The sequence below is a fragment of the Phascolarctos cinereus genome, unplaced genomic scaffold (assembly GCF_003287225.1).
Source record: "Phascolarctos cinereus isolate Bilbo 61053 unplaced genomic scaffold, phaCin_HiC Scaffold_7;HRSCAF=346, whole genome shotgun sequence".
Classification (NCBI taxonomy): Eukaryota; Metazoa; Chordata; class Mammalia; order Diprotodontia; family Phascolarctidae; genus Phascolarctos; species Phascolarctos cinereus.
Window position 1 is genome coordinate 164,246,632 of NW_027556180.1, and position 16,916 is coordinate 164,263,547.

The 16,916-nt window shown below is 34.0% G+C and overlaps 1 protein-coding gene across 1 annotated transcript in view; it reads left to right on the forward strand.

The window, feature by feature from the left end:
• Window positions 1-16,916, forward strand: part of MYO16 (myosin XVI) — a 693,538-nt gene that overhangs the window by 568,775 nt on the left and 107,847 nt on the right.

A 16,916-nucleotide genomic window follows, 5' to 3' on the forward strand; every position in this document is an offset into this window, starting at 1 on the left:
CCACCTTCTTTGGAAACTGAAGAATGTTACACTATAGTAGGCGTTTGTGTACGTAATTATCTTTCCTATTTTGAATTCACACTTCATGACCATCTAGACTACTGACACAGAACAGAAACTCTAGCTTCTCTTTCAAGAATTCTGCAGAAATGATATTCAAAAGCCACAAAAATGGAATGGTCTCAGTTATTTTTTAAAACTATGAAGATGCAAGAGATTGAAAGACCTGATAATAAATTTTTGAAACTAAATTTGAAAACTAAAATTACTAAAAAAAAAAAAGTACAAAACTACATTTACAAAATAATAATCTTCCCTAGATGAACTTGTACCCAAAAGGGAATAAATAAGGGCAGAAATGATAATTCAGCGTGTAAAAGGGGGAATTTTCAGTAGATTGGTTGTTTTCTATATATTTATTTTAAAGAAAGGAAGAAGAAATTCAGATGGAGGTTCTTCCAGAAAGAGTTGAGGTGAGCTATCTCAAATAAAGCAAGCATTGATAAAGTGCCTACTATGTGTCCGGAACTATGCTAGCTTCTGGAGATACAGAGATGGATGTGAGGAAGGAGGAAAGACATAAGTCAGGGACTAAAGGCCAGAGAAAGAATAAATTAGCTAACAGATAAAGTCTAAAAGGCAATGGTAGCGGCAGTATTAAATATTTGTAGGCTAGTTTCCAGTAGGTATTTGTTCTTCATAAAGGGAAAGAAAGTACAATGTGTTTGTTTTTAAGGAGCAGAGTGACATTGTCAGGTCAGCATGAAAGAAAATAAACTTAGCAGGAGAAAATTCTACATATGCCAAAGAGAAACACGTAGTCAAAATGGGCTTGTCATCTAGACCTTGGTTTATAATATGCTGTTTTATTTATTGGGCACAGATTGACACTGGTAGGCACTTTTCACAAACTTGCCTATTTTTCTTATGTTAAAATTATACTGAACAAATATGAATTTGCATTTGGCATCCCAAAGTCATCCACAATGAAGAAATAGAATTGAAAGAACTGCTTTTAAACTACATGTGTTGATAAAAGAATTACTTTAAGTCATCAGAAGGACATTGTCTTTAAAGAGTTACTTTATCAATAGGAATGAAGAGTATGTTTCTTTGCTCTTAAAATTTTTGAAGTCCCAATGACATGTTTCTAATTAAAATTTATTTTATGGAATATTGATCACACCAATCATTAGTATCTTGAAAAATCCATTGCAGTGAAATTCTTTATGAAGGTAAAGAAATACCTAAAACAAGGCATTCAGCTAAATATGTGAGTGACCACTATGTTGTAAGTGCTAATCACTTTGAAAAACAGGGAAAAAAAGTATGTAAATATGGTCTCTGCTTTCAACTTGGTTAAATGCTAGTTAGTAAGAAAAGACTTGCATATATAGAAATTCAAATAGTATCAGTTAAGTAACTTTAAAAGAACAGTGAATTATATCTAAGAAGGCAATGTATGATTAGTGACTAAAGTTTGTCAGACTTCCTCAAGTAAGTGAGGAGTATCTTTTAAGAATAGGTAGAATTTGGATATACAGAGAGTAGAGTGTGGACCAAAGGAGTAGAATCAGGAATATATGATGTACTAATCTACATAATAAGAAATACACTTTTGGACGTAGACAAAATACGATTTTATTTTGTTTATGTTTATATGATGCAGGCATTCTTTATTCCTTCCTACCTTCCTTCCATTTCCCTTCCTTTCTTCTATCATTCCTTCTTTCCTTCCCCTCTTTGTTCCTTCCTTCCTTCTTTCCTTCCTTTCTTTCCTCTTTTTCCCCTTTCTTCCTTTTCAATGAAGCCTTTTCTATCTCCTCTATCATCCTTACTGTTTTACTATTCTTCCCTAAGAGACCGTTGCTTTCTTTCCCAAATCTTCCTTGCATTTATTTTGTTAGAATCCTGTATACAGGACACATACAAAATATGCACTCATTACCTCCTCCTATCAGATTGTAATGACTTTGAGGACAGGGACTTTTCCACTTTTGCGCCTGGCACAAAGAAGTCACAATACACATTTGTCCATTGATTTGTTTACTTCTTCATCTGCTTGGCTTCTCCTAAGAGATTGCTAGGTTGGTGTCTTTGGCTCCCATTAGAGACAATGTCCTTATCAACATATATTAAGTTCAACAAGCACATGTTTAGTGCTTATGATGTAACAGCCACTGTATTAGGACATTCTTTAATCCCTTTGATAAAGTAGTTTCAATTCTACTGAAGGGAAATCACTTATTAAATGCAAAACATATGTAAAAATAAATATAAAAGTTATAAAAATAAAAAAATAAAGTAATTTCAGGGAGGTAGGAGAACTAATGACTAAGTAGGTTAGGGAGGGCCTAAAGCAAGATTAGAGCATAGGAAAGATGTTGTATGGTTGAATAGAGCTGAGAATCATCTTCATAGAGATAATAATTGAATCCTTGGTAACTGGTATGATCACTGAGTGAGCAAATATAGAGGGAGGAAAAGAGAAGAGGGTTGCAAACTGAACTTTAGGGGACAAATGTTTAGTGGTTATGACCTATAAGAAAATCCAGAAAAGGAGACAGAGTAGGATTGATCAGACAGGTAGGAAAAGAACCAAGAAATTAGGAACTAGGATATATAGGGTTTAGAATCAAGTGAAAGGGGACAAAGTGGAGGTACCAATTATAGCCAATTCACTAGATGACTTTAGCCATGAAACTGAGGAGAGATATAGAATGATAGCTTGCGGGCATGTTAGGAGCAAGTGGATTTTTTTGTTTTGGTTTGGTTTTAAGGATAGAGAAAGATAGGAGCATGTTTGTAGATTAGAGGTAAGGAGTTAACAGGTAGAAAAATGAAACACTAGTGAGATGGTAGGGATGATAGAGGAGCCAATCATCATCTGGGGAAGACAGGATATAATGGGATTAAAGGTACATGTAGAAGTGTTTGCTTTAGAAAGATGACAGTTCAAATCTTACTGTAATACAGGAGTAAAGGAGGAAATTGTGGGGGAGGGCATCTGAATAATGCAAGATGTAGAAGAGCAAACTCTTGGGAAAAAGTCTTATAGAAGAGAAATATAGGTATAGCAGATACCAGCTCCTTCCACAGTGATACTCCTGACATAAAACAATTGTCACCTCTCCCTTCTTCTCAAGTCATTCACTTTGAGAGTCCCAAAGAATTGAAAACCTTTGCATTCCTGCTTATCTGAAAGTGGTTTCATCTCTTCCCAAAATGGGAAGAACTATGAGTCCGAGGGGTTTTGTGGCCAGTCAACAACTTGCTAGGGGCTGTTACATTTTTAGGCTACAGAAAAGGGGTCAGTGGAATAACTAGAGATTGAAGATGAGCAAAATACAGGAAATGACCTGTGGGACAGGCTCCTAGAAATAAAAGGGGGATCAGAGTACAAGTTGCAAGTAGAAGATTTAGCCTTAGCAAAGGAAAAGGCTTAGCTTTTCCCACAACTAAATGTTGATTGAATTAAATCTAAACACTGAAGTAGCTGTTTTAGGAAGATTAATGTTTTCACACAGGATTTGTAAAATGCATCAGAGGGGAAAAAAACAAAACTCAGAAAATCTCTAGTTTAGAGGTTTCTACAATTTGAGGCAATGGGGATTGGACTAATGTGGTGTCAGTAGAAGGGAAAGGAAAAGAGGAATGATGATGATACGATGAAAGAAAAACCAAGAAGACATCGAGATCTGATGTCCTATTAGCCTATGATTCTGAAAGAATATTCTTTTGTTTACAAATTTCATTTGAAGTCCCTGCAAAATCTTCATCTATGATCCTATGATCTTAATCTCCTTCAATCTCACATGTTGCTGTCTTTGTTTATGGAACTAATTTGGTAATTTTCAAATTCCTAAGTCGTCTTTATTTAGCTAATAAGTACTTCTGCAAAAAATCATATTTGAGACTAGTTTCATCTGCCTATTTCAAGTTTTTCCAGTGTCCTTTCTTTTTTCTTACCTTTCTAACCAACTGTATTATTAAAATTTCCCTTTAACTATTTTTCCCAAGATTACTGACTACCCTTTTCACCACAAACCATTCTTCCACAATAACACACATGCACACAGAGAGAGAGAGAGAGAGAGAGAGAGAGAGAGAGAGAGAGAGAGAGAGAGAGAGTCCCTTTCACATAAAGCCACTGTCTAATTTGTTGTGGCCTGACAGCAGTCAGTAGACATTCTAGCCAGTACCTACTATATAACAAGTACTATGCTAAGAGATCATGGGTATAGCATGAGGAATATTGGATTAAAAGTCAGGCAACTTGTTTCTAGTTCCATCACTGTCAGTAAATAGCTGTGTAATCTTGGCTAATTTCTTTATCTGGACCAATTTAACAACTAGAATATTAGAAGGGGGAAGAGTTTGGAATAGATTATATCTAAGTTCCTTTCACTCTAAAATTCTAAGCTATATCTTCTTTTATTTTCTCTTATACAGATGATAAATCCCATTAGTCTGTCATGATATCATGAAGGCACATTTCCCTACAGAAGCCTTACTATAATTTCAAAATAAATTTTAGTCATTTTCCTTTCAGAGCAGACTCATTCTCTATCCCCTATGAACAACTGAAAAGCTTTGTGTCATCTTAATTGGGGTGTCATTTCTTTTTAAAATGAGAGTCATTTGACTAAACTCATTTAATTTATCAGCATGAGAAATAATTACCTATTATTGTTATTTAACAGCAATAAATGAAGGAATAAATATTTTACCTATAGGATACAAATAATCCATGTGCTCTTTTGGAATATAGAAAAATCTGGTGATTTTTTAAAAATCTGAGTATGTATTCTAAAGAAATAACTATAACTCTTCATGTCATAATTTTCCTATAAAAATCAATATGGAAGGAGGCATTTTTACAAGGTTAACTTTTTTTCACCAGTTTCATTATTACACAGAGAGTATGTTTGTCATTGTGTAAAATATCATTAGAATATAACTTTAGTTTAATTTTCTTTTGTGAGAAGCTATTTTGAAAGTACTGCCAGAAACACATAGCTCTCCCACAAATTGTCTTTGGGGAAAAAAAAACCCAACAACTGAAGTACTGCTTCACAGATTCCCTTGACACCTACTAAGTATGAGCTAATACAGCCTCCATGCCACCTACACGCCATCTCAACATCCACTGCAGCATTTGGAATGTCTGCACTTCCACATCCTACACCTTTGTATGAAAAAAAAATACTGAAAACTGTTAACAGTAATTGAAGCTTTGGAAGTCATCAATGACACTTTTGCTTAATCTTTTAAAATCTGTCACTTTGGGGTAAAAAAAATTTAAAAAACCCTAATGGTTTTCTAATAAAAATAGCTATGACTGTAATTCACAGATGGTTTACTTTTACAGGAGTCAGAATGACATTAACATTTCAATCTAAGCTAAGAACACTGTGTCGCCCAGGGAGTGCTAAGCAGAGAGTGGCTCAGTAGGAGAACATTTTAGCCTTTTTCTCTTCTGGCAAAAAATATCCTTTGATTAGAGAAAACAACCCAAATCCAGGCAGGCAATGATTTCCAAATTTGGCCTGATATCAGAATCCTATCTCAGATCCATTTGATTTGATATAGAGCATTCAATACCTTTTACCATAATTACTTTACATAAGTATGTTACACAGAGAGGAGGCAAAATGGCCAACCCTTCTTTGGCAATTGATTCAATTCTGAGTTAACGTAAGTCCCTGGAAATTTAGAAATCATCTAATCTTGTTTGTTTCCATGACATGGACATCGCCATAAATGGGCGTCGCCAGTTAGAAGCTGAGCATCAATAACAGTCATGTGCCTTCTGTGGATGAAGATGGATTATCAAGCTTGATTTCTTAGGAAGTACTCTGTAATGCTAATTTTATTCTACAACACTACACACAATTCTATGAACACAGAATTTTAAGTAAAGATTTGGCATGCCTTGCTTGCAACAAATTATTTGACATGCTTACAACTTTGGTCACCCCCCAAAAAATGAACATAGAGTTCTTTTAGCCAGCATTTATTTAGCATCTACTATCTTAATAACACTATTCTAAGTACAGTGAAGGTATGAGAGGTAATGATGACTAAGCTATGGCTCCCAATTTCTATAGTTTACTAGTATAGTAATAAAGGTAATTGGTGGCATTTCTATATCAAGTAGTGATTGCAAAACAGTTCTTATTCATTATCTACTTGACTGTGAACTCCATGGATACTGTGACTAGGTCTTCTACCAAATTTATGATCTTCCCCTGCATCTAGTCTTAGCTTCTGGCCAGTGTTCATGTACAGAAGATGCTTAATTAATATTATGTATCTTTTTTTAACCAAATCTAGTTTTGTTAATTCTCATCATTTCAATTACAAGTATTTTCACTGTACAGATGAGAAAATTGAGTCTCAGAAAGGATAAGTGACTTGTTCAGGTCCACATAGCTAGTAAAGAGTCAATTTAAAATAAAAGTCCAGGAATTCTAATTCCTAGTGGAATATTCTTTGAACAATATCATGTTACACCATGCTACCAGAGAGAAGTATACAAAAATAAATCGAATTAAACTGTAAAAGTACAATTATAATGTATGTGTGCATAATACTAGAGTACATTAGAGGGGGATCATGGATTCATAGACATAGAACTAGGAAGAACCTTAGAGATCATAGTTCAACACGATCATTTGGAATTTGAGAAAATGGAGACACAAGATAGGTTAAATAATTTTCCCCAAGGTCACACAGGCAATAAGTCACAGAGATGAGATTCAAACCCAAGTTCCTCTAGTTAAATCAAATGTGTTAGACATTTTTTAGTTTTGCTGACTCTTCCAAGTGTTATTACTCAATGATGGAATAAGGATTTAGTGGTTATGTGTGCATAAAGTAAGCCAAAACATCTAGATAGAGAACAAAAATTCATAAAGTCTTTCAAATATTTGATCATATCAAACATTCAAGTACCTTCCCAAAGACCTCAAACAAAATTTACTAGGGATATTTGATGATGCCTTCAAAATTTATTAAGGGACTTTTCCTCATGCCCTTCCACTATGTTATGTGAAACTCTTTTTTTCCCCCTTTTTTTTTTTGAGCATACTCCTCTTTATCTTCATAGTTTTCCTGACCACCTTCCTGGAAAATCTAACAATAACTGAAAACTATTTTCCACATAAATCAATCAATAACTATATTTATTTATTGTCCTATCCTATAAAGGCATCCCTTTCACTGATCCCCCTTGCTTCAATAACAGATGTCATAGGGTCAATAATCTATTTGTTCTCTAGGTCTACTTCCTAGATATTTATCCTCAATTATTTGATTTTCTAAGATATCTAACAATACTATCTTATCCATTAACTTGCTTCTATTGTGTTTTTGCCTTTCATGACTTATTTCTAGCTTTTTCAATGACTTCACCATTCACCTTTCATTTTCTTCTACATCTCTTATCTTTCTATCACTATAGACAACTTTATTGACTTTATTTACATCTCCTTCTACAAAGACAGCAGGCTTATTGAATATAAAGTCATCCTTTGAAATAAAATGGAAGAATATGAGCAGCATCACCTAATAAAATAGTGAGATGTGAAAGAAAAAAATAATTTAAGTAAATCTTGCTGAGAGAACCAATTAAGCAATGTCATCCCAAAGGCATTTAAGAATGAAACTGGAATGCTGGCAATAGGAAGTTGAAAGATGGAAAAGATCTGCAAATATTTTTATAGCAATTTCTCAACATCAAAGAAAATGGAGCAATATATCCACTAACATCATAGTCCTAGGTATACTTATTGTATAGGAAATCATAATGTCTCTTAAGAAAAAAAAAGGAAAAGGTCACTTGATTAGATTAAGCTTCTACAATTGTACTAGAAGCCACACAATTTTGAAGGCTGAGAAGAGAGGTTTCTAAAGGAAGGAAAGAGACCAAAGAATCGAAAGGAATCTGAGATCTTATCATTAGCCCCTTCACAAAGGAAATTAAGAGAATAAAAGATTTAAAAAAACCTCACTCATATGCTTACTTTCCCATTTATATAAAATTTCTGAGAATCATATACATATGCAACAAGAACATCTTGAGAAGTGTATCTTACATTTGCCATATCTTTTAGCTATTGTAAGAGTATCTAGATGGGTGTTTTTACATTATCCTCCATAGTAGACTACATCATACAATGTCTAAAAGATGTAGCAAATGTAAGATCTCATTGTGCTTTCTATCTGTTGACTAAAAAAAAGGCATTTGCTTCAGTAGAGCATGATGAACTCTTAAAGGACCTAACCTAACAAGTGGTTACCCATGCGTATGACAATTTTTTGAAAGATATAACAGATCTCAATAACCCTGTGATCATTAATAACAAGTGAGGCATAAAACAGAAAAGTGTCTCCTTTCCAGAAGTATTTTCCACTCTTATAGAGAAGTGGAACAGTACCTGTATCAAAGAGTGATTCCTTATAGCTATTGAGGCCTTTTAAATGCTCCTATTCCAAATAGCAATTGTGCTGTTTATATCAAGCCCTAGAACACTAAATAGGAGCCTCCTAACTGAGATCTATTGCCATTTTAAATAGTCTGGACTAACTACTAGCACAGAAAAATCTAAATTGATGAAAAAGGGTCTATTATTCAGACAATAATGTATAATCAATCTAATGGACAACCTATAGAGCTCATGCATTAGTGTAAATACTTTGGACAGACACTACAGATCATTAATTGAATCTAGTTTTCTTTTTCTTTTCTTTTTTTTTTTACAATTGATCTAATTAATGCATATCTAAATGACAGATGACCGGATAAAGCCAGAATACCTTTATGAAATTCAAATTTTATTTTAATGACTCCTGGCTTGAAACAAAGTGTTCATCTTTGTATTACCTGTGTTTTCCAAAATGTTTGTAGAGATTCAAGTAATAAATACTGTTCATCTTAAAAAACAAAAATTAAAAAGCAAGCACAGGGCAAAGGAGAAGCACATAGTGGACACTAGTCAGCTATGACACATCACAAACATGGAGTTCTAAAGGAGATTTTGACTAAACAGTATCGTGAAAGATGTTTGAGCAATAAAGAAGATGGGCAGTTTGCAATGGAAAGAGACAAGAATGGTCAATGGATACCTCCCCTGTTCCATTGTTACAGCCTCAAGATCACGAGATACAAAGGAAGGATACCAACATGTTGGATGTTCTCCTTGTGGAAAACTTATGGTAGGACATGTACAGGAGTGACACAAGATGAATAGGCATGGATGGTTCACAATATATAGTTTTAATAGGAATACCCACTTCAATGAGATCATAGCTCCATATAAGTTTTTCAAGAACTAATTGAGACCATCACAAATTTATCCTGTGTCACTTCAACTAAGCCTTCAGTAATGTTTAGCATTTCATTTATTAATTTATTTTGTAGCTCCTAATTCATTCCCCATGATGACTGCTTTGGACTTTATTTTCCCTCTAATCTTCCACCATATCATACTACTAATTAGAAGTGGTTCTTGACTCCTCTTTTTTTTAAGTGTGTGTGTGTGTGTGTGTGTGTGTGTGTGTGTGTGGCAACTGGGGTTAAGTGACTTGTCCAGGGTCACACAGCTACTAAGAGTCAAATGTGTGAGGCAGAATTTGAACTCAAGTCCTGCTCACTCCAAAGCCAGTACTCTATCCATAGCACCACCTAACTGCCCCTTGACTTTCTTTTACTTAGAAAACTGAGGCTGAGTTTGATGCCCTCATCAGGCTATTAATGAAGACTTTCTTTTCACTTCAAAATAGTTCCCTCCATATATACATACATAGATGTAATTATAACTACAGATAAAAATAGGAAATGACCTTGCTTGCTAAGGCTGACCCCATGAGGCTCTTTATCCCATAATTTCTCACTCACTACTACAATTTGATCCTTCATGTATTTCCTACCGCTTCATTATTTTCCAGCATTCCCTCTTCCATTGTTTCTTCCCTTCTTCCTATAGACACACTCTATCTCACTTCAGAAAAGCCTTCACCAGATCCTACTGCCTTCTCATTCTGCTGTTCTATTTCTACTTAACTACAGAACATTTAACATCGAATTCTATCCTTGGTGCTGCCAGTTCCACACCACCCTCTCACTTCTTAATCCTTTGAAGTGCCACTCTGCCCCTACTCTTCTACTGACAAATATACTGGCAAATGTCGCTATTGATCTTCTAGATACTAAATCTAGGGAAATTATGCTACTTCATTTTTTTTTCTTAACTTCTTTACAGCTTTACAGTTTCTTTACTTGGTAGTTTTGAAACCTCTCTTCTTTTCAAATTTTCCTTCCTTACATTTTATGATATTATACTATTTGGATTGACCTCTTACCTCTCTCACCACTCCTACTAGATTTTCTTGTGCTGGATAATTTTTCCTCCTCCTACCTCTTAGATGTGAGTAATCCAAGCAACTTCAAAAGCAAAGTTCTTATATCTCTCACAGCACTTTGTTTTTATATGAACTTGTCTATTCCTATGACTTCTTCGTCCATCAATATTATCTGCATGACTCTCAAATATTTACTCCATTCTTTAATTTCTCCTGAAATTAAGGCCCATATGTTTAACTACCTTCTGGACATCTCTATTTGGATGTTCCATCATCATCTTGAATTCAGGAATTCTTAACCTACGGTCCATAAATTTGTTTAATTTTAATACTTTAATGACTATATGCCAAAATATTTGGTTTCCTTATGGTCCCATATATTTGTATTATACATTTAAAAATATTCTACAATTGTCTTTCAGTTTCACCAGATTGCCAAAGGGATCTATGACAGAGAAAAAGAAAATTATAACCTCTGTCTCAAATGCAGTATGTCCAAACCAAATTCATACTACACAGCACAATCCCTGCCATCAGTTTTTCCATTTCATTCAATTGAAAACCCATTCTCCCATTCTTAAAGTCATTTTCCTCCTTGCTTCTCCCATAAGTCTACAAGCCATATTGTTTCTTCTTTTTTTTCCATTCTTACTGCCAACCTCCTAATCTTGAATCTCATACTTAGACTCTCCTGTTGGTCTCCTAATAGGTCTTTGCCTCCAATCTCTCCCCACTCCAATCTATTCCACACACTTCTTCCACATAATTATTATTATTATTATTTAAAAACAGGCTTGCATATTAAATATCTATATTTAAAGACAACAACAGCAAAAACAATAAACAGCTTTCTTTCCACCCAGTTGCCTAAAAGTCCATAGTCCTTACACTGGTATCCACATCAATCTATACTGAGTCCTAACCCATCTTTCTAACTTTCCCCAAATTCTTTTGCAATCCAAACTTTCAGCTCTATCCGGATTATTCTACCAATTGTTTCTTGAACCTGCTTTGTATATTCATGTCCCCATAGCTTTGTTCACACATTCTTCCTGCCCCAAAGTGGTGCTTTCCAACTACTCTTATATCTGTATCTACATCTTTGCCCATATGAATCTTTGTCCTTCTTGAAGATCCAACCTAAATATCTCCACTTTTAAACAAAGATTTTCTCAATCATTCCAGCCCACAATGAATGTCTCCCTTCTTTATATAGGTATAGGATGTCTTATCTGCTACCATTCATTTGGCCTAATCAATATATTGCTTTGTGTTTTATTGAACTGTTCATATTTACAAATTTTTTTTTTTTGCAAACTACTCCATAGAGACATTGGAGGGCAGAGACTGAGACTTATATTTCATTGAGTCACCTTCCACCCATTAAGTGATCAATGATTCTGTTCATTGTCTGATAGGTTGGACAAATGTGACCTAGTGTCTTACTTGCTATTGCTATTTCTGAGTTTTGCTTTTTTATGCTTAGCCTTGAGCACATTTTGCCTTTGAGATTTAGTTCACCACTATAAATGACATGTCACCTTTGGTGATGAACAGATAGATGACCTGCCCCCTCCTTTCCAATGCCTGTCTCACAGATTTGTTCTGCATTGCTTACAGACAGTACCAACTGTTCTTCCTGTTGATTGCCAGAATAAGTCAGTAGTTGAAAAAATAAAAAGACCACAAATTGTGGAAAATAACCAACGATGGTGGATGGGAATAACATATAATAAAATTCTAGTTAGACAATCTTCTTTTATTATTTTAAGAATGTGGTTGACATGGTAGAGCAAGGTATTGCTTTAAAGGCTCTCCTCAGACAAGGTGCCTCTAAGTAGTACATTAAAATTAGACAAGATTACATGACAGATGTAACCAAAAGAAAACTTTTTCAATGATCCATTAATACATTAATATCAGATGAGATATTAAATTGGGAGACATATTTGCCAGTCATGTAAGATGCCCAGTACAGTCAATCACATCCACCCAAATAAAGGTAACAGTAATTATTATGAGATTCTCCATAATCCATATTCGTTAATGACATTGCAGTAAATCTATCAGGCCTGGGATCACTGCAAAGCTTCTTTAATGAAATACACAGTAAGGCCAAAGAGATAAATAAACATGTACAGTACAAAGCAGACAAAAATAAAAATCTGAACACATTGCCTAGATTATCACATATGGCTGGATGGGAAAGTAGAGTATACATACATACATACATACATACATACATACATACATACATACATACATATGTTATATATAATGTGTATGTATATGTTTATATGTATAAATTTATATGTGTATATACGTGTGTGTGTGTGTGTGTGTGTGTGTGTGTGTGTGTGTGTAGCAGCTATGTGGTGCAGTGGATAGAATACTGGGCTTGGACTCAGGAAGACTAATTTTTATGAGTTCAATCTTGCATCAGACACTGATTAGCTATGTGACCCTAGGCAAGTCATTTGCCCTATTTGCCTCAGTTCTTTATCTGTGCAATGAGCTGGAGAAGGAAATGGCAAACCACTCCAGTATCTTTGCCAAGTGAACCTCAAATTGCATCACAAAGAGGAAGACAAGACTGCAAATGATTGAACAGATCATTTGTATATATGTATACAGATATATGTATATAGAGACAACAACAGATATATGTATATAGATTCAGATGCAGATCTAGACCTAGATCTATATCTATACCTTGACAAATTTCATGTCTGGTCAATCTGGTAAGCTCAGAAATGAAGAAAAAGTGTTGTGGCTAAACTGTTTTGAGGAAATCATGTATTGCTTTCTGTGATAGAAAACTATTCACTACTACAAAAGTCCAAGTCGACAATATTCTTCTATTGAAACTTCATCATGTTAAATTCTGGAATACCATGATGTAATAAGAATAAAAGTTATAAGTTGTCCAAAGAGCAATAAAAATGTGTATGGTGATGAAATCTGGCTGCTGTGTTAGCAATGATGATCTCAAGGACAAGAAAAGCATAAATAAGTCATAATTTGAGATATGTGTGTCAAGCAAGGAATTGAACTGCATATGTCATGAAAATGATTGATTGATATCACATGGAAAACTTGAATGGTCAATTGCTGCCCCACAAACTGATAAAATAAATAGTCAAAACTACTCCTAAGCATTGTATAGATTTAGCTACAGAAAATGAGGAAAATCAGACAAAAATCAGAAAAGATGATACTACATGGACAGGTTATTTTCTGAATTATTTAAGGGAAGTGGCTTCACTGCTGAACCATAGATATTTCAAAATGTCATACTTAAGAAACCATTATGCCTGGGTAGACTATTTGGGGAGGGTTGCAGCAAATCAGTAGGTATCCATTCAAAGACACACCCTTCACAGCCTTAACCATTGGCTTTGACACTTTGGCCATTTAGAATTAGCTGATGAAGAGCTAGCAGGGTGCCACTTTTTTTTTCCTCTAAAGAAAAAAGTTACGAATTACCTTGAGAACTTGAGTTGTTAACAACTAAGGAAAGCTGAAGTGCATACCCCACTCTATGTCCTATCTACCAGCAGCAAGGGATGATTCTGGATTGTAGCAGAAGATATATGTTAATGTATTATAATGTATGGTAATGAATCCCTCTTTTGAGCTGACTTGGGGATAAGGGAGATATGACAATGTGAACCCCAGGGAAGGATTTGAGAGCCAGATCTGCAAAGGCAGAATTGTACCAGAGAAGCTGTAGAAGAGAGTGAAGCCTTGTACAAGCAGACGGAATATGAACCAACATGAAAATATAGGATGCTTTAGGGCATGGCAGAACAACTTGCCTAAAGCTTTACCTATGGGAACTCCTTAAGAAATAATGAACATTTTCAAAAGACTTAGTTTAAAGGATTCAAAAGGAGACCAAGGTTGGTGATAATTTTCACAATTTTGATAATGAAAAAAATAAAAACCAAGAAAATGAACATAAACCTCCTACACTGAAAAGTCATACTTGAGCCAACATTACTAAATTTTCCTGGAAAACATTACATATGATAAGAAATGTTACAAGAGTAGGTATTTCCATATGAAATATGTCCAGAATTCAGTGGAATTAATAGAGATAGCTGATATAGAATAGCGTATAATACTTTGCAGAGTGAATTATTTAAATTATCTCATTTGAAACTCACAATCATTCCAGGAACAATGTATTACAGGTATTATTATCTTCATTTTACAGATGAGGAACCTGAAGCTCAGAGAGGTTAAGATGTTTGTCCATGGACACACATAATTTCAGAAATGGGATTAGAACCCAGGTATTCCTAACAAGGCCAGCATTCTAATCAGAAGGCTATACTCAGCCTTTCCTCCTAGAGTTCTTTGTCCTAAGATAGTCTGATCATAAACAATGACTTTAAATCTCATATAACTGGGTGAATGACACCATAGTAGCATTTTTACCACCTGCATTGTAATGAGACAAGAATAATGGCTTAATTATTTATTCCAAAATAATGTTGGTCAGATCAATATTATGTTGAGTGTACCTATCAGTTCAATATTGTCTATATTGTATGGGGTGTGCCTGTAAGTGAAAGGTCATATAAAGAAGGATGTTCTTTACTTTGGTCAAATGAACAAGGTAACTACTCTGACCTATAGACAGATTCTCATTTTGTTAAAATGGTTTGGGCCATATTTCTCCCGTTAGCCCCAAACAGTATTTTTGGGAGAGCAAATAATTGGTAAGGTATAATTTATAAAGGAAAAATGAAAGGACTTTGGATACATATAAGATAAAATTCACATATAGACATTTTGTCTTTGTATAAGAAAATAAAGGTTATTTTATATTTTTAACCAAACATAAAAATAAGCCATATTATTGAAACATTTGTACATAGATTGACATATTTTATGAGAATATTAGTATTAGAAAATGTGAATGGACAGAATTAAATAATTTTATATGTCAAGTATTTTCAAGACTATCACCATACTTGACTGAGTTGATCTTACCATTACATAAGTTTTGTGAGAATTGGTTTGAGGCTATGTGAAAGTTTAGGGGAGAAAATTACATTCTCGATAAATACATTTGTTGTGTGATAATTTACATAAAAAAATAGAATTTTATCCCTTAGGTGATGTTCGTGTAAAATTTTCAAATTTACTGTTCAAGTCCTATTTTATAACATCTTAATTACAATAGAGACAGTATGTCATGAAAAGTTAGCATATTGGTCTGGGTGTCAAGAGATCTGTCTCCGACACTTACCTCTGCAACTCTGGTCAAGTCACTTAAACTCGACATGCCTCAGGAAAATCTCCACAATTTATTTACTAAGTTATAGATTTGTTTTTAACTATTGTAAAGAAATCACAGATTCTTCAAATGATCGTAAGTGCATCATAAATTATAATATAGAAGCTATAAAGGATAAGCAAACAAAATATGGAATGTGTTTCTATATGGAATTTATGTATATATTTCATATTATACTTATATACTAATATAAATTAATAACACATTAATATAAAACAATTTTAGTAAATGGTCAATACCATGAAAAAAGACCAATTAGAATTTCTGAAAATCTAAATAATAAAATATTTTAGATATTTTTTTTTTGCTTTGAAGTACAGTATACATAGTAACTCAAACTAGGTTAAATAATTATTTTCTCAAAGAAGTCCAATTCTAAAAAAACCTGCTTAGTATACAAAGACAAGTGATTTATAATTAGCATGTCAGTTGGTAGAATGAGGAGTAGAAAATCATCAAGGGACTTGAAGATGAGTAAAATGCTTTGTTGTTTTCAGTATTTCAAACATTATTCCTTGTCATTCATTGAGTTGACATGATTAATTTTCATTATCTTTGAAGAGGGTATGATTAGCAAAAGTAAACATAGAACAGCTCCTACCTCAATTAACACAAATTCCAAATTATGGAAGTTGAAAATAATGAAAAATACTTATGATCAAAATCCCAGTTCTTATACTTCCTGTGTGACCTTGAGTGAGTGTTTTTTCTTCTTTAGTCTTCAGTGTTATCCCCTATAAAAGAAAAGTGTCCTGCTAAATGATCTTTAAGGTCCCCTTATGGGCTAAATTCCATTTTCTTGTTTCATCATTATGGTATCTTAAAAGGAACAAGATCAACTAAAGCCAACCTGCTAGTTAAAAAATAATAATAATTCCCACAGTCTGATTTTTAACAGCAATTAGTATTAATGGAATGAGTTGTTTCTTTGTCAGTGTGTTTACATGGATAATAAGGAGAGACCAGGTATAAAGACAATGATAACCAAAAACCAACACCATTATCCTGGATGGTGATTATTCATTTATCAAAAGCAGGTTTCTATGATCCAGAAAAGAAGACCTTAAAACAGAATATCATCATTATCATCATGTCAAACATTTAATGAGTTCTCCAGGTGTGTTTCACAGTGGACTAGAAATCCCTAGGTGATATGCCTAATAAATAGATAAGAGTGATTACTAATTAGCGTTATTACCTGGTAGAATATCAAAATGTGGAATGTCTAAGGTGTCTGAAAATG